The sequence below is a fragment of the Numida meleagris genome, chromosome 2 (genome assembly GCF_002078875.1).
Source record: "Numida meleagris isolate 19003 breed g44 Domestic line chromosome 2, NumMel1.0, whole genome shotgun sequence".
In the NCBI taxonomy this organism is placed as follows: Eukaryota; Metazoa; Chordata; class Aves; order Galliformes; family Numididae; genus Numida; species Numida meleagris.
The window spans coordinates 42,480,602-42,498,989 of NC_034410.1; the positions used below are offsets into that span (position 1 = coordinate 42,480,602).

The 18,388-nt window shown below is 41.5% G+C and overlaps 1 protein-coding gene across 2 annotated transcripts in view; it reads left to right on the plus strand.

Moving 5' to 3' along the window:
- The window catches only part of TMEM108 (transmembrane protein 108), a 159,238-nt gene continuing 141,337 nt past the window's right edge, over nt 488–18,388 (plus strand). For both annotated transcript variants that reach the window (XM_021387621.1, XM_021387620.1), the window contains exons 1-2: nt 488–731; nt 5,859–5,988. The gene's annotated coding sequence lies outside the window, so the exon portion shown is untranslated. The remainder of the gene's footprint in view (nt 732–5,858; nt 5,989–18,388) is intronic.

Here is an 18,388-nt window from a genome sequence, read left to right on the forward strand (position 1 = left end):
AAAGGTGATGCAAGGTCCTGCACCTGGTTAGGGGCAATCCCAAGCACAGATACAGGTTGGACGGTGAATGGCTTGAGAGCAGCCCTGAGGAGAAGGATTTGGGAGTGTCGGTTAATGAAAGATTCAACATGAGCCGGCAACGTACACTTGCAGTCCAGAAGGGCAACCGTATCCTGTGATCCTTGTGGGTCCCTTCCAACTCGGGGTATTCTATGAATGATTCTATTTCCACGCTGCTTCTGCGGCTCTCTCAGCCTTTTCAAACTGCCTCCCTAAACCCCGGACCTCCCCTTTCCGTGCTCCAGTGGGGCCGTGCCGAAGCCCTGCCTCCCACCTCCCTCCGCCGCAGCCCCTCGCTGACAGACACACGCCCGCTGCCGCAGCCGGGCCCCTCCCGGCCAGCTGCCCGCCGCTCCTCCCGCCGCCCCCCGCTTTGTGCGCGGCCCGCGGGAGCTCCGCCTGCGGCGGCGGCGGGGCCGGGCGGCGGCAGAGCGCGGCGCTGTGTGCCCGCCGCTCCGCTCCGCTCCGTGCCCGCGGCGGAGGCCAGCAGCCGGCGGCTCCGCGCTGGAGCAGCAGGGGAAGGGGCTCCGTTCCCTCGGCTCTCCTTTTCTCCGGATGAAATGCTGTCTGAAGTGGCAGCCGCCCGGCGGGTCTCCCTGCTGGCTTAAAGACGCTGCATTTTAGATGTCCTTCTGCATCCCTCTGGCGTACGTGAATAAGCGGTTTCAGAGGTAGGCGCGCACCGGGAATCGCCAGCGGTGGTTTCCACTCCTCCTGGAGTGACGGGGAGAGGTGACATTCGTATCGATCGGTGCAGGAAAAGCCGCGCATCGCTGTTACGAGGCAGGGTATGTTAAGGCAGGAGCGGCAAGGCGCTTGCCGGGCGCGGTGAGCGTGTGTGCCGGGATACATATGGGCGATACGGAGCCAAAGGCACAGACTGCTCCACGGCTTGAGGAGCGGAGCCCGTGCCGTGCACACTGTGTTTAAAGAAGGCTGCATGCAGGACGGCATCCTTCCTTACACAGCTCGGGAGCACGGCCGTAGGAGAGGCTGCGTGTGGTGCTGTGCTAGGCAGCACCTTCTAAGCCGGCAGTTTGCGAGCGAGAGCTTTCGTCTGTTTCATTCGAATAGTAGGAGGGGCCCACGGACTGGTTCAGGATAATATGTTAAAGCTTGCATGGAGTGGAAGGGTCGGAGGAGAGGTAGAACGGCGGTGCGTTAGGAATTAAGGACTGAATTGACTTCTACAGGAAAAAATGGGAAGGGGATTGAACTGTGCTGTGAATAAATGGCCGTGCTTGTGCAGCTCAACTGCGAGGCAGATGATCTTAGAGAAAATCCCCCGTTTGTAACTACAGAAAGCTTCCGGCTCTATGGCGGGAGTTCTTTCTGTGGAAATAGCCGCTAATCAGAGCAAATAGGATCAGTCCCCCTTTATCCTACTGGTAATTTAATGTTCAAAAATGCTCCTTCTGCTGCTTCAGGCGCTAAATCAGTAATGGGAATGTGCTGCTGCTGTGTGATTCTGTCATGTCACAGCCAGCTTCTTTTGAGGGAGGACACGGGGAAGAGTGAACCTGAGGAATGCAGTTCAAAAAGCAAAGCAAAAAAAATAATGCTGTAATGTTTTCCTAGTGTTTTGCAGCAGTACTTCTGGAAAGCAGATGCAATTGTTCAAAGCTTTATAAAGTTCCGACCCTTACGTTTGTAAAGTGATAGAACCAGATCAGCTGCAGGAACAGATAGCAATATGGTAACAGCAATACCACCTCGATCTGAAAACAATATAAAACTTTACTTAAATGCTGTGTTAACCAGAACTAAATCCGCACATGCAAGCTATTAGGTGTTGCCTACTTTGCCATAGTCTCAGTGTGACTTATCTACTTTCTGGTTTACTGTAGGTCCTAATGAAGTAACCTCTGCAGATGCGATGAAATAATTATGACAACTTTATGCTACCTATTCTGATTGTGGTGGATCACGCTAATGAGCTGTGTGACCACCAACTATTCTTTTTAAATATATTCTTTATTTCTGAGGAATTGAAAACAGCAAAACAGAAGAAATACCTTTAATCCTATTAAGGCTAAAGGGATTTCCTCTACCCTTGTAAACTGATGTTCACTTAATGAATGCCAGATACGGAGTAGATTGGACTTTAATCTTTCACTGGAGAGATGAAAGAAAAAAGAAGGCAACTGTAAGTGTTACAATGGGAGAGATGCCATTATACAGCTGTATGTAGGATCTGCAGGTAGAACAGCATACTGCAGAATAAGATACAACTCATGCTTATTAGTGACAAAGCCTTTTCTTATTGCTAATAAGACTGACATGCCAATATTATGCTAAAATAGCTGCAATAATGTGCATATATTAAAGATGTTTTATGTATTGACACAGCATGCCTCAAGAAGTTTGAAAACACTGGGCAATCTTTCCTCTGCTGGCAACAGGAGGTAATATTGCTAAGTGCCTGTGCTGTAGCGTCTGCTCTGGTGCTGCCTTCCCTCGGAGGTTGTGCCAGGGCTGAATTTTGCCTTAGCAGATAAGCTGAATCAGCAGGCAACACATTGCCTTGCAGTCTGCAGCTGCCCATGGTAAGAGTTGGGCTAAGCCAAGTCCCTTGGTGGCATGCAACAGGCTGCAACTGCATCAGCAAAACCTAACAAACTTATTCTCCAAACCATCTCACTGCAGGCAAACAAGTTCTTCTGTGAGGATTAACCTAGAGTAGGGCTTTTCACCATGCTATAAAATGAATTTGTCGTTTGCCAGGTAAATAGAGGCAACTAATGTATACAGAAATTCTATTCTATTCTATTCTATTCTATTCTATTCTATTCTATTCTATTCTATTCTATTCTATTCTATTCTATTCTATTCTATTCTATTATACTATGGTGGAGCACCACTCTAGACAACATGGTGGCAGCATCTCTCCATTGAGTTAGAGGGTGGGAATTTGGCTGTAATACTTAGCAGTTAGTTTACTAGGTACAAATTGAACTGAACCAAAAACTATTTTGTCATTACCTGAATTACACTGCAGGAAATCATGAGAAACATAGTTACTGTGGTCTGACTGCAAATAATTCAACTGGAGGCATATGCTGGCCACAGTAAATGTACAAAATATTTTTTTTAATTGCAATTATGTTTTAAACTTAAAATACACCTCAAAAAAGTTACATAGCTGAATCTCCTGACTGAAAACTAAGGTATACTTCACCAGTAATAGGTTAGGAGTGAGACCAGATTGCAAATTTGGACCTGCTCTGTACCCTGTTGTAAATACAGCTCTTCCAATTTGAGTTTGAGGTACTAGAACTGAAGAACTGCTGAGGTTAGAGATGTTACCTATAGATGTGATGTAGCGTTAGGAATATGATGCTCTCCATGGCAGTGGGGAAGCTCTAATCTGCTTCTTACTCCTGGCACAGTAATGCTGACAGGATTGAATTTATTCTGAAACTATAAGCAGTGACATTGGCACTTGGCACTGGTAAGACTGCACCTCGAGTACTCTGTTCAGTTTTGGGCCCCTTCCTACAAGAAGGACATTGAGGCCCTGGAGCGTGTCCAGAGAAGAGCAGTGAAGCTGTAAAGGGTCTGGAGCACGTGTCTTATGGGGAGCGGCTGAGGGAACTGGGATTGTTCAGTCTGGAGAAGAGGAGGCTTTACCGGGAGGCGCCTTCATGTAAAGCATCACAGTGCTTCAAAGGAGCAAGAAGAGTTTTGTGACAAACCCCAAGTATAGTGTTTGTTGTGGCAGACATGGGGGAATTGGTGAAAGTAACTGTCACCAAAAGGACCACTGGTATTCAGATTGCAATCTAGATGTAGTCCGCTACACAGGGCGAAGCAGGACTATGTTCATCAGTCCTTTATTATGGTCCAAAAAATGGAAGTAATACACTAAGATTGATTGTGGGATTTAATAATACATGCACACATGCACAGTTTTGCATATAATTCTCTCAAGATTGAAAGTGCATAGCTATTTTGGGAGTTCTTTGTATCTGGGAAGTAGTTGCAACTTTGTCATCGTTGGCCCAGATCAACATCCACTGCAAACAGATTAATCAAAATCAGTGGAGTGGAACTTGTGTGCCCTTTGTGTACCTTGGCTGTTCACTTTCTACTTCTGGAAGTAAAACCACTCCCAAGGTGCAAAAAATAGAGAGATTTTGCCTGACCAGTGGTGTTCCTATTTGAAGACTTTGGAGGGGTGACCAATATTATATGCGTCAGGCTGTTAAAGCAATGTTTTTTAGCATGTTCTGCAATAATTTCAAATTAGGGAGGTGTAGATAGAGTACTTGTGCATACAAGCACTCATAGAAAAACTGAAATCTGCTTTTCACGTGGTAAGACTCTTCAGAGGTAGATCTAACATCTGCAAGTGGAGCCAAGAGCAATGCTGTCATTTTTTTTTTCCTTTGGTACCTATGTAGGTTAACAGTGTAACTGAAATCAGGAGAGAAGCTAACCAAGATGAAAATGTTCTCTAACAGTTCTTTTTGCTTTAGTTTCTGAGCAAATAGACAAAGGCATATCACATAAGAAGATGCCTGAAGACACTCCAGGCATCTTGTTAGTCAACATGGGCGTTACTTCATGTAATGTTTATCATTACAGGGGACAAACTGTAAAATATTAACGCAGTATTATATATGAAGAATACAACCAAGTTTTGAATCTGAGTAATAGTATAGCATTCTTTTTATAATGGCAGACTAAAATCTATTCATTTTTTCTGTTTCCATCAGCATTTGAGCAGAGTCTATGATTTAGGATAATTTATCTTCCTGAACAACCAAGAAAAAAACATTCTAGATGTCTTTTCACAAACTCTTTATCATGCCAGCTGCTGTTGGCTCATTCTTCCTCCTTCTGCAGTGCAGCATATCTCATATCTCTCCCTACAGTCGCACAGTTGACATGTTTGCATACATGAAGTCTTTGTTCTGTAGGAATTTGCCATGTGACAATCCATTTTTTTTTTGAACTTTAGTCAGTTCTTTAGTAGTGCTATGCCCTCAGAGCTCTCTCTACCTGCATCCAGGCACGTACCAAGGTGTACGTATTTCACATTTCTTACTCTACTGTCACTTCCTGATAAGCCAAATGATCTGGCCCGTGGTTCAAACATACATGATGCCCTCATAGATCCCACTGATGGCAGCTGCTGTGCTTAATCAGAAAAACTATTGCTTGGTTTTCAGAGCTCTTTTTGGTTGGATGCTCAAATTTAAATACATGCAGTGCAGCTGCAGATACGTTTAAGGAACCTCTCTGTGATTCCCTAAGTATTTCTATAAAAGAAATTCCCTGTTGCTAAAAAAATTTGAGCAGCATTCAAAGTCGTTTTTTGAAGGAGGTTTTTCTTTTTGTTACCTTAATTGCTGAAAACGGATCTATATCTCAGCAGCTCTGCCACTCTCCTCTCTCTCAAATTAGTAGCACTTCTACTCCTGAGCTAGTATTTAAATTTAACTTTCTCTTTGCATGAGAATGAGCCTTTAACAGATAAATTCAGAAGTAAATTGACAATTCAGCATCTTAAGTGTTTGAAATTAATAAGGTAAAAGCATTTTCTCAAACATAGGATATACACACATGGGATATGACTTCCTGAAAAAGAAATCCAATAGAAGAATCTCTTTCTTTATCCACCAAAAAGAAATTGATGACATATTGAAACACTGGTCTGTAAGCTATTGTGCTGAATGCTCTCGAGAGCAATAGGAGACACGTGGCACAGTGCCATATGTATTAAAGTTGAGTGCCTTGTAGAATGAGATGGATAAACATCTTGGAATAACATACCCACTTCTGTAAATTTACAGGTTGCATCAGCTGGCAAATTAAAAGTAAGAAAACAAGAAGCTGGAAGAGCTGCTGTTACCAGAAAGGTCAGAATCAATGGACTGTGTGGATATAGATATGTTTGAAGGCATCTGCACTTCCCATTACAAGGTAAAGCACAAAAGGTTTATTCTGCCAGTTTGTTTCTCTTCAGTGGAGTGCAGCTATCTCTGTGCCCAGTGGGGCAATTGAGGTGCTCTCGGAAGCTTGTTCAAGTCTGCTAATAACTATTGTAACAAAAATGCTAAGTCAGGGCTTGAACCAGTGATTGAGCACCTGATGGGAAGGCAGGGCCAACTAAGGGGAGCTCAGCTGTAAGCAATGCACCTGAGTTCCTGGAAGGGGTGGAGCCAGGATCCACCCCTTCCCAGACCTCATTTAAGGGTTGGCAGTGGAAGTGAGGGTATCTTGTTAGAGATCCCTGCATATCTGAGGTCTTCTGAAGGTAAGCAGCTTCTTATTTTTGTGCCTATGGCCATTGCATTTGAGCAAATCCTCACTTGCTGTAGCCTGGGATCTTGCTGCTCTGCTGTCATTGCTGTGCTTTCCATCACATTATGACTATGGTCTACAATAAGTGTGTATCTGGACAATATTCAGACTAGAAAATATGTAAATTTTTGAGAGTCAGTGAAAAACGTGAATTCTCAGAGCCTTTGCAATTCAAGCTTTCATGTGAAGTGTCTGCTAAGGTAGCTCCATTGATTGTCTGGTTTTAGGCTGTGCTGATAAGCTTTCCACCTCCTCACTTTTTTGTTTCATGTGATATATTGTTTAAGTGCTTATTAACTCTACAGTGATGTAGATTGAAGTAGAATTGAAACCTGTATAACTTAGTGCTGAATCTTGACCAGAAAGTGTCAAAACTCTGTTGTTACAGACACAAACTATGCCATTTTATTCATGTAATCTTAGTATTCTTTCACTTCTAGGATTCATGTATGGCATGTTTACTAGAACTGAGGCAGCTTTTCTATATCTTCAAACAAAAAATACTGACAATGTATTCTTTGAAGTTTAAAGTTGTGGAGAGCTCCATACATCCATCTTTTGCCTGTATATACTAGCACTTATTCTGAAAGCTTCTTTTACTGAGTTATTTTCAGGAGAAGTTCAGAACAGATCTTAAAAAATAAAACTTTTAACTGGTAGAAACTCTTCATAGAACAAGATAATCTATTAAAATTTCTCCTTTTGAAGAAAGTGTACTCTTGTATGGCTGGAGAATGGTTCTTATGGGACTTCAGGTTCTAGCTTTTCTGATCAACACAAAATTGGTACAGAGCAAATGCAAAACTGCATCTCTAGCTCTATCTTACTTAAGATCTCAAATCAGGCAGCTGTGCATTTGCACGAAAGAGGGGAGTACAATGAATTTTAGCTGGTGTCTGCTTTCTAGGAAGGATTTCCAGCTGAAGTCTGTGTGATACTCCATTCTCACCAGCTTGTGTTCAGTAATGAAGGAACAATTTCTGCTGGTGGAATGTACTGCCATTGCTTCTCTTCTGTGCAGAAATACTGGCCACCAGATCCCTGTGTTACCTGCCATTTATCACAAGCATGACATGCATTCCCCTTTCCTCTCTTGTGGAAGAGCTGACTTTATGGAGTTCCTCTTAAGATGGAAAAGGAAACAGGCTATGTCATGACATCCTATGAAGTAGGAAATGATCCCTTATACGTTGAAATAACAGGAATGGAATGTGTGAAGTATTTAGAAAATGCGAAGATAAGCATCAGCAAATAAAACTTGCAAGGAAAAAACACATTCAAGCTCTTGAGTGCTTGGAACATTCCAGTAAGATTCCTTAACTGTTGTTATGGAGGAATGTACATAGATGATAAAAGCTTGCATGCACTACTCTAGACAAGAGGTAATTCTGTTTCATTTTTTCCCTTCCATATACTTGTGTGACACCTGCTGTCTGCATGTAAGTGTTAAGTGGAATCTCTGTTGCTACCATCTATTGTTCAACAGGTGTGCATCCTGGTCTGGCCTATGCTTGTTCTGTATGTGTTCATGCTTGCATTTAGTGAGATCCCCAGCTTTAGCCCAAATCCCTAATATAATGGAAACCAGGGAAGGGAGGGTGACAGCTTTGGTTCTGCATACACAGTATGATGGTACTGTTGTGTGTTCCCACCTTGCCCACATTAATCATGCATGTTCCTGAATAGGAACTCTAGAGTTTTATGGTTTCTGCCATGGGAAGGAGCCCAGTCTTGGGCAGGGCGTCTGGCTGTTGCGTGACAAGTAATCCTTCCAAATAAGATTCGCATTCCTGCAGCAGCCATTCTGGGAATGGAGAATGAATGCAGGGAAGGGAATTCAGCTTACACAGACATAGCTCAAGTTCAGCCATTCAGAATGCAAGGCAGTGACAGACAGAGCTGCACATAAATTGATTCTTTTCTGAAAAGAGCTGGTACTAGTGGCTCAGAAAAATGTACAGGGTCAGAATGTCTTGCAGTGTCTTAGTTAACTGGATATATTGGCACTTATTCACAGCAAAAAAACGTTGTTACAGCCCCAGAGTTGCACTGTTAGTTTTCATTTGCCAAAGGCTGTCATCCTTGCAGTAGTTGTGTGGATTGTGAGCTTGCACTCCAGCTACTTCTGTGTACAGTCTGCATCTTCATTTAAAACTTCATTGCAATTTCAGTGCTGTTTACTCTCCACTTTAAAGAAACTGAGATAGTGGAGTTACTGCAGTAGACTTCTTGGGATAGAATAAATACCTGGAGGTAATAGTGTCTCTAACTGAAGTTAGACCTTGAGTCCTCAAACTTCCATATTGCCATTTATTTGTGGACACTACTTATCATAGCCTTTAGGTGGTTATTTTTTGTGGTGGTTTAAATTTTGGATGAGAAATGATTGAAACCAAGTAAATCTAAGGAATTATGGCAATGGACTTCCTTCTGGTTTGTACTCAACTCTGTTTTTTCAATATAGATATTATGCAGGTTTCAGTTAATTTGTCTAAGTATTAAATTAAAACCTCTTTAGAAGAGCTCCTGAAAACTTACAGGAAATCGTATTAGAAAAGTTCAGACTGAGTAAAAAACTTCCTTCAACTCACGAAATGTTTTATAGCTTTTGTTATGACTTAGCCCCATCTTTCTCCTTTCTGGTACAATAAATTTCATGTTCCTGTTCTTCACTTTTACTGTTAGTACTGAGGAACCCTAGGCACTGACGAGCCATCAGTTGTACCAGGTACCATGCCAGGCTTAGCATAATTTGCAAGTTCTCCTTTCTGCCGAGAGCATCTGATCTAAGAGGTGAGAGACTGGAAGGGTACAGGCAGACCCAGGAGTGTAAGAGACAGAGAGGCATTTTTCATTAGTGTGGTGAGCAGTGGCTTCAAGGCAGCCACTTACGTATGTGAGTCCAGAGATTTGAAGTGATGGTATTATAAGGTGGTGGAGAATCAAAGCATTTTGTCTCTCCATCTGGGGAGGGATCCTAAAATTGCCAATAATGTCACTATAGTATTCTCCATGTGCTGTTTTGATTTGAATAAGAGCAATTAAGTATTTACTGACTTGGAAATGGAAGCAGTTTCTTGGCAGTGGGTGGAAGCTCTGCCTTTTGGAAGTGTGGGTGTCACACAGGGTGCTTGTCCTGCAGTGTAATTTGTCCTGACATTTGCTGGCACAGTAAGTTCTCACTAACTGTAGTGACACTTGCCCTGTGTGACATAACTCAAAACACTTTTTAGTAATACTACCGCATGAGTTGAAAGCTGTCAAACCGTCTTCTTTAATTTTAACCCTTGTGATCTGTTGTCCCCAGTGGTATGTTCTGCTTTGCAGTGTTTCCCTGTGCTGCCTGAAGTAAAAAGATGAGATAGTAACTCATCTCTTAGTAATCTCTAGTAATTCAAGTGGTGTTTGTCGCTGCTACACAGGAGCATGTTAGAAGTCATAGGTCCTTCATCAGCTAAATCCTGAATGATTGTGCTTCAGAAGTTAACTCTAGCGAAGAAGACATTTTGATATAGAAGTAACAACAGAGCCAACTAGCAATATGGAGTTCTTGTACTTGCAGCCATTAATTACCACTGACATTGAACACTAGTCACAAGATTTAAAAAAAAAAACATCAAAAGGAAAATGGTGTGGAGTGAGATCAGAGCCTTCACAATCAAAGTGAATGCTGTTTTTTTGTTGTAATGTGAGCCACTGAGTAGGGCTTGTTATGACTTTGTTCTTAGTTTTTCTTCAAGGAGAGCCTGTGTTTTCTTCAGTAAAGAAGTGTGCTTAAACACTTGTTGCTTAGTCATCCACTCAAGTAGCATGTGATGCACTGCAGTGATTTTTTTCCAGCTACTCCTCAGGACCTCTAGGCTTTTTTGATAAAACTGTTCACGCTGATACCATTGACTATACATAATTCATTCCAGTGGATGATTTGCCCCTCTTTGTTACCATTCCTAATAGTAAGCAATAATGTCTGCATAGGGATGGTAGTGCACTGCTACATATGGTATGGGTGGAAGTCTTTTGGGTGCAGCTAAATGCATTCCTCTAAGTGTGGTGGGAATTCACTGGGTAAGCAGAAGAAGTTTGGCAGTATGACTCCTTGTTTGATAGCTGGTATAAAAGCAAACTGGTATGCTTAGTAAAACCAGACAGAAAAATGCAGTGTGAAGGTGTAGCAGAAATGCTAAGATGTTCTGAATCACTAGTTCAAGTCACCTGGTGGGAAAGTAGGGTCAACCTGGAGAGCTCAGGTGAATGCAATGAACCTGAGTGACTGGAAGGGGTGGAGCAAGGATCCACCCCTTCCCAGAACTCATTTAATGGTTGGCAGTGGAGGCAAGGGTATCTTGTTGGAGATCCCTGCCTACCTGAGGCATTCTGAAGGTAAGCAGCTTCTTTCCTGATTTCTGTGCCTGTGGCAGTTACATTTGAGCAAATCCTCACTTGCTGCAGCTGAGGACCTTGCTGCTCTGCTGTCATTACTGTGTTTTCTGTTGTGTTCCAAAAAGTAAATTTGCTGTAATCTTAACCTAAGAGGGTTGGTTAGAGCTAGAAAAAGAAAGAAGTGGATACTTGAGTATACAGGATGCATAGCACTGCCTCTAGTTTCTTGCCAAACACGGAAACAAAAGCTGGGGATGTCAGCTACTTCAGGTGTCTATTTGTTTATTCTCAAGCTCCTTACAGCCCATAATGAATCATAGCTTTGAGGACAACCTCATATAAACTGTGTGAGGTAAGGAAATGCCCTTCTCCCATTCTCTCATGCAGATAGTTCTCTGCTTTGCGTGATCCTAGGATGAGCTCAGTGACTAAATTCCACTTCTAAATCCAAGCACCAGGTTTGGCTATTTGCTCTGTGCTCTTATTCCACTGGATTGAGCTTTCTGCAGAAGGAATAGGCCATACCACCCCTATTCTCAAACAGACTAAGGATTGGTCTGCTGAATTGTAACTGTGTGTTTCTAGGTCAGATTTAAAGTGTGAAAAGGTTGCACTCTGCTTCAATTATTTGCTGCTCAGAAAGAGAACCAAAAATAGCAGAGTACAGAAAACTTGAGAAATTCAGGGGACACTCAGCTTTAGAGGGAGTTCAGCTTCTTGTGAGAAATAGGCCAAAATGAACTTTTAAACTCCAGTGCTCTGTAAAGGTGTGGTTGCAGTGATGCTGAGATAGCATTGCTTTGCTGTGCTAAAGAGGTCCCTATAAATAAAGATCATCTTACTGGAATGAAGTCAGTACAGAAAATGTTACAAATGTTTACAGTGTGACCTGTGTATTTATTTCTGTATCTGTGCAGTTAAAGTACTTAAAGTGCATTTATTAAAAATTCAGTTTGTGGTGTAACCTCTTTCATTTTTGTTGGTTTTTTTGCGATTTTATACATCCTTTTGTGTATGGGTGAGTGATTAAGTTACATATGTAACTGCCTAAAAAAATAGCTTTCGTAAAAGCAAATGCATTTTTTCTTTAAATGAGTGATTTCCTCCAGCATTTAGAATAGAAGCAGCCATGCTAGGAAGAAGCAAGAATGCTCATTGGTAGGATAGCAGAAGCACATTACTCACACTTTCTCAAGTGAAAGCCTGCATACACTTTGCACTTAATTTGGAGAAGCTTGGAGCTGCAGAGAGCCAGCTCAGTGCTGAATCCAAGTGTTTAAAAAAGGGGAGAAAATTTATCATCTTAATGTTCTGTAAAAGCATGTGTTCATGTATTTCAGTGTGAGATCTTGATTTTAAACTGATGACATCTAAGTGTGTATTAAAAGGCATGGAAAAATGGTATGCTGAGTCAGAAAAGGGAATGGTGGTTTCTTTTTATTTTACTAGAATGTGAGACAAAGATGGCTTGTGTCTTACCAACATAGGTCTGAGTTATGAATTGATTGATTTTTTTTTTATTTGTGGCTATAGCTGAATCACTTAAGTTATCAATCTTTCATTTGGTTAAATGGAATAATAGCACTAGCTCAACTTTCCTTTGGGAAGGAAATGAGGGGAAAAGGTGCATGCAGTTATCGAAGATCCAGGTTGCTAAAAATGGAAAGTACTTTTATTACTAGACTTGAGTCTAGTATGAACAATACAGTCTGCTGGCAACTTTATGCAGGCATCCAGGTGAACTGTCAAACAAGTATTTAATCTTCTATTGAGGTTGTCCTTCTGTTAAATCATTGTCTTAATTCTCACTTTCTTGGATAAGTATTCAAACAAGAAGCTACCTGGTGCCTTTCTGAAAGTGATAGTCTCCGAGGCACAGCTTTTTCTGAATTTTCCAGAGTTGCACTGCTTGTTTGTTAAGCTGCATGCACTGCTGGCTTTGCATGCAAAGTTTAGTTAAATGTTGATGGATAATATACCCCATGTACAACTTCAAGTTGTTCAGCAACTTTCTCTTATGCTGCGTGGGGGTATTCAGAGATGTGTTTTTAGCTGTTTGCTTACTCTTTCATCTCAATCTACAAAGAGACTTTCATAGCTAAGATTGACTTTTGATAGTCACCATATACCATTCTTCTGTGATTTGCTCTGCTAGCTTATGTTGTCCTATGGTAGAGGCCACATTTTACCAAAAATGGTACATGTAAAAATTTATTCTCAGAGCTTTTCTCTGAACTGAAGGATGGTTTTTTGAATCACACCAAGCTTTATTAATTTGCAGTTGTTGCTTCTTCTTTTCAGATGTGATCTTCATCTCCTCGAGTAGAATCTCTCTTGAGGTGGTGCTGTCTTAGGTACTGAAATTATCCCACACTGTCAACTTTATTTCCCAATTCTGCCACACAGTCTCTTGGCTTTCAGAGTGGGGGTTGTCAGTACCAATTAGGAGGAACCACCTCAATCCTCTTACCTTGGTCTTTCTTTGGCAGTCTGTTAGTGTATTCAGCTTTCAATTTCTCAGTAGTGACTTGCCTCTTTCTTCATCTTTCAAAGTCCATATGTTGTGCCTTAATTTTCCTCTTTTGGGGGATTTGGTGTCTTTCCCTTCTCCCCTTAGGCTGCTGAAATTCTTCCTTCATACTATTACACCTTTTGGGGACAATTTTAGCTGTCTGCTTACTAGTGATCAATCTGCTTTTATCCAGCTTTGCACTAAGTGGGATCTGCTGTGTCTCTCTCCTGGGACGTTGTCATCCCTTGAACTTTAGTTCTCCAGAGAACTACTCTGCTTCTCAGTCACATACACACTCAAATCAAACTTATTTTTGTGTTGGCAGTTAGTGTTTTGTTTCATCTCATTTCAGTTCAAATAGATTCACTGGGTGTCTCTTAATCTATAAGGAAATTAAGCTCACATTCCTATTCTCTTCTAGCTTATTAGGTATGTATGTGCTGCCTCACAGCTTCACTGTTATGCATATATATGAAAATGCTGCTTTGTGCTCTGCACATGCACTTCTGTGTGACTTCCTGGCAGCTTTTTTCTGATGTGTCTTAGGAGTTTCTAGCCTGTTTCATCCAGCCTCTTATCATTTTAGCGTTCATGATGCAAGTGATGTGCTACCTGACTTCCAGGTCTTGAGGAGTGAAGGGAATTCATTGGTGAGGCCACACCTGGAGTACTGTGTTCAGTTTTGGGCCCATCATTGCCAGAAAGACATTGAGGCCCTGGAGAGTGGCCAGAGAAGGGCAACAAAGTTGTGAGGGGTCTGGAGCACATGTCTTATGGGGAGCGGCTGAGGTAACTGGGATTACTTAGTCTTGAGGAAAAGGAGGCTTTCTGGAGACTTTATTGCTTTCTACAGCTACATAAAAGGAGGCTGTGGTGAGGTGGAAGTCAGCCTCTTCTCCCAGGTAACAGAGAGAGGGAATGGCCTCAAGTTGCACCAGGGAGATTTAGATTGGACGTTGGGAAAAATTTCTTCTTTAAAAGTGAGGTAAAGCACTGGCACAGGCTTCTCTGTAAGGTGGTGGAATCACCATCCCTGGAAGTCTTCAAGAAATGTTTAGATGATGTACTGAGGGCCATGGTTTAGTGGGAAATATTGGTGATAGGTAGATGGTTGGGCTGGATGATCTTGGAGGCCTTTTCCAATCTTGGTGATTCTATTCTACAAATTTGGAACTTGTTAAAGAAATTTTGGCTGAGAAATCCTAATTTGTGTATGGTGGAGGTGAACACCACTTATTTTTAACACAAGTGCAGGATTCAAAGCCCCAAATAGTGACCTGAGGCAGGTGCTGTACATGTGGCAGCTGAGAGCAAAGTGGTCCTAATGCAGTAGCCATTGCTTTTTCTCCTCACGTAAACTGCTCCTTTGGAAAGAAGTGTTGTGATTATTCCCTGCATGAGTGGAAAAAGCACTGGAAAATGATGTGATGAAAGCTGTTAGGGATATGTTCCTTAAAGGATCCCCTAGAGCATTGACTCTTGAGTATGAAGACCTTTCAGACTCTTCAGTAGAAGCCCAAGTATAGAGGAAGCCTTTCTGCCCATCCTGCAAATCTTCCCCAAGAACTGCAGTAAAGCATTGCTAACCACTGCGTTACAAAGCACTGTCATGCTGAATGTGTCTGTGAATGCGATTCCCCAAAATAAATTTGTGTTCTTATCAGAGATCCATTCTTGAGCTCTTGTAATTCTTTATGGTGAAAGGAATAACTGAATGCAGGTGTGGAGATCTGGTATTACTGCTTCTATCAAATTGCCTGTGTAATATGCCAGTAAAAGCACAATTTTGAAAAGCATTTAGGAACTTTAAAAATAACTTCAGTGGAATTATCAGAAGGGAAAGGCAATTTATTCTTGAGCGATTTGGAGACTACAATTAGGACCTACCCACCTCAGTACCACATTCAACAAGATGTCTGCACTGTGCCTGTAATGGCTCCTTCCCTATTGAAGGCTTGGTGTTGCTCCAGAGATGTGTTTAGGAAGTGCTTAAGATTTATAGATGAAAGATCTTATATGAAGAGCACAAAGTGTTGGAATATAGAAGGGGTAGGGACTTGTGTCAAAGAGAAATACGTCATTGCTCTCTTCCCAAGACATGTTTGGTTTTCAGGATCCAGAGGATGCAGTGTACCAACAGGGCTCCCTAAAGTTATGATTTGATACATGGCTGCCAGCAGTGACTTTTTTAATTAAAAATAATGGCAGTTTCCTAGAGATCCACAACTCATTGTGGTGCAGAAGCACAGCAGCACTACTAGCATTCATAGCTCAGTCCCTGCAGCCTGGGCTGAGGCTGTAGCTGGTGAAATAGCAGAGGAAAGACCTGAGGGCAGAATGACTGACTAGGAGGAGCGTTCTCCTGCTCAGCACAAGTAGTGTAAGCTCTTTGTATAATCTCAAGTCCTGAAATCTGACACAAATAACTATTCACAAGGGATATTCAAAGACTGTAATAAGTTTTTATGTGAGGAGAGAATAACTCATTAAAACATTGCAGGGAGGGTAGCTATGGAACACTTAAGCAGATCTTTCTTCAATGTTTTTATTTTCAGTTTAACCTCCAGTTGTACTGAATCACCTTATATGAAATGTTTGAGTGTGTTAGGGCAAATACTCTATTGCAAGAAGGGGATCACTTGCTATTTTTTGTTCAGAGTAGCAGTAATAGTGCTCTGCAGCTGTACTGTGCTGCCTTGCCGTGATGCAGCAAACTTGTCAGAGTTACTCTGTATTTTACTCATCAGAGGTACTGTATCACAAAATATTCCATGTATTTTGTGTTAATGGACCTTCATAATACCCACCTGAGGCAGTGTCTTATGCATGCGAGGTAGTGCTCGATGAGCAGTTACACTGTAATTAGTACAACTGTTTATGAGCACAAGTATGGTGTCTTAAAAGGGAGGAAGTGAGCCCAGTCTCATACCCAACTCCCAAGGCCTTAGCACTATGACAGCAGGAGTGCCAGAAATAGAATGGGTGTCTCAGCTCGTGGGAGCATGACTTCATCCCTGGGCAGATTTCTTCCCTTAGCAACTTCTGTCTATCTAGTTTAGCCCACCTTTCTCTTCCCCTACCTTTTTAGCAGAGAAGCAGTCTCACACTAAATTAGTTTTTAAATGAAATGTAATTGCAATTGAATCTCTTCAGGGAGGGCTGATGTTGGTGTAGGTTGGTTTGTTTTCAAAGTTAGATACCACAGGAATCATACTGAACTGTTTCTTGCTATAGAGTTTGTAGTGACTCTATAGCAAGAAACAGTGACATTTAAGCACTTTTTTCCTTTTTAAATAGAATGCTATTACCAGTGTGCAGGGTGAGTTAATTTTTGTTTGGAGATCTTTAACAAAAACACAGCCACTATTCTTTTCATCCCTCTCTCTTTCATGACCCTCCCTACTTGCATAGATGCTAAAAGCTAAGATTCTCATTCTTTAGAGATCCTGCCCAATGCAGTCTAAAATCTGTGGGACTATCATGTTAAACCTCAACACTTGTATTAGACTTTTTTGGTACTGCATTGCAAGTGTATTTAAGTTTGTGAAATACGATCACCAAAGGATTGCTTAAGCTGATCTAATCACTGGAACTTACTGCCCATGGCTGACAGCTGAGTAACCGTGTAAATAGGTAAAGGTCAGAGTTAATCCACTGCTTAACATACTGGCGCTGCAGACCCTTTCCAAGTACAGTAACAAGCTGCATAGGTGGGGACTGCTTAGGTCTTGCTGATGGCATATGCATTAGTAGGAGAAAAGTAGCTAAGGATAACTTAGTGCAGCAGCAGTGCCTTTCATGCCTCAGAAGGGGTTGCCTGATTACTGTTATCAAATAGCTGGATACTTGCTGCTTTGCTGCAACATTTCCAACTTCCAAAATAATGTGCTGACCACAAATACACATTTAGTAACAGAAAAATGAATTGATGCCATACTGCTGGATGCATAAGGGCAAGAACTGTTACAAAGATGCAGAATCTTTGCACAGATACCCACTTGTTTCTGGGATGTGTCCTTCAGCTGAATTTATTTCCACTTCTGCATTTTGAACTTTTTTCTTTTGAATGGTTTGGAGGTATCAGTTCAGGGAAATTCCTAGGGGCACTTTATCCCCTTTATGGAGCTTTTTCTGCTGGGCAGATGATATGGTCCTTACTGAAAGATTTCCTTGTAATAAGTAAATGAGGCCTCTGTCTTGACTGCAGAAAGCAGACTATCTAACAAACTGTTTTGAAAAAGCATGAAGGACCTTCCCTGAAACTAACAGTAATTTCCCCATTAACTTAGTGGTTGAAGTTGTGCAATTACTTTGAGTGTATTGGACAGGACTGACCTCATCAATGGGACAAAGATCTGATAGCAAGAAAAAGCAGTTAGTTAGGAACCTCATGATCTTGTAGTGACCCTACAGAGCACTTAACTAAGCAAGACTTCTGTCAGACATAATATCAGTTCCTTGCTCCAAAACACTGATGCCTGGAACTGTGAATAAGGTTGTAAAATAGGGTCTGCTCCAGACGTTAATCATCAATATAAAGTGGATTTCTTGTTTTTGGAACTATTTGAATAAATGTGGGTCAGATCTTCCCTCTCCTATTTGCTCGTGAGCCATTGTGAGAGGTGTTGGCACTGTCCTATTAGTGATCGTGGTTTTAATTATAATTTTTGGTGCAGCTTCTCTAGTTGTAAATCTTCTCTCAGTAATTATAGTATTACTAGGTTACTTTCTGTACTATACAATGTTTCTCACATTTGGGAATTATACTTTACACAGGCATGGAATTTCTTCTGTCATTCTGCAGTACAAGAGTTATGTTACAAGACTAAAAAAAGTCTTTAGAAGAATACAAGCCATTGAGTCTAGTGTCACCTTTGAGTATTTAAAAGGCTGATACATTATGGTCTACTTGAGCTTTAAGTCAGGGGAAAAAAAGAACACTCTAACAACTCATCCCTAATGTTAGTTATTCCTCTCCACAGCTTTTTTCTCGAATCCTTTGTCTTCATAGGAAGGAAAAATTCAACAATTAATATTTTCATTCTCCTTTTTCAATTAAGATATAATTTGATATGTAATGGTTAACTGCAGAGTTTCAGAAAAGTCTAAGATAAGCTACCTTCAAAA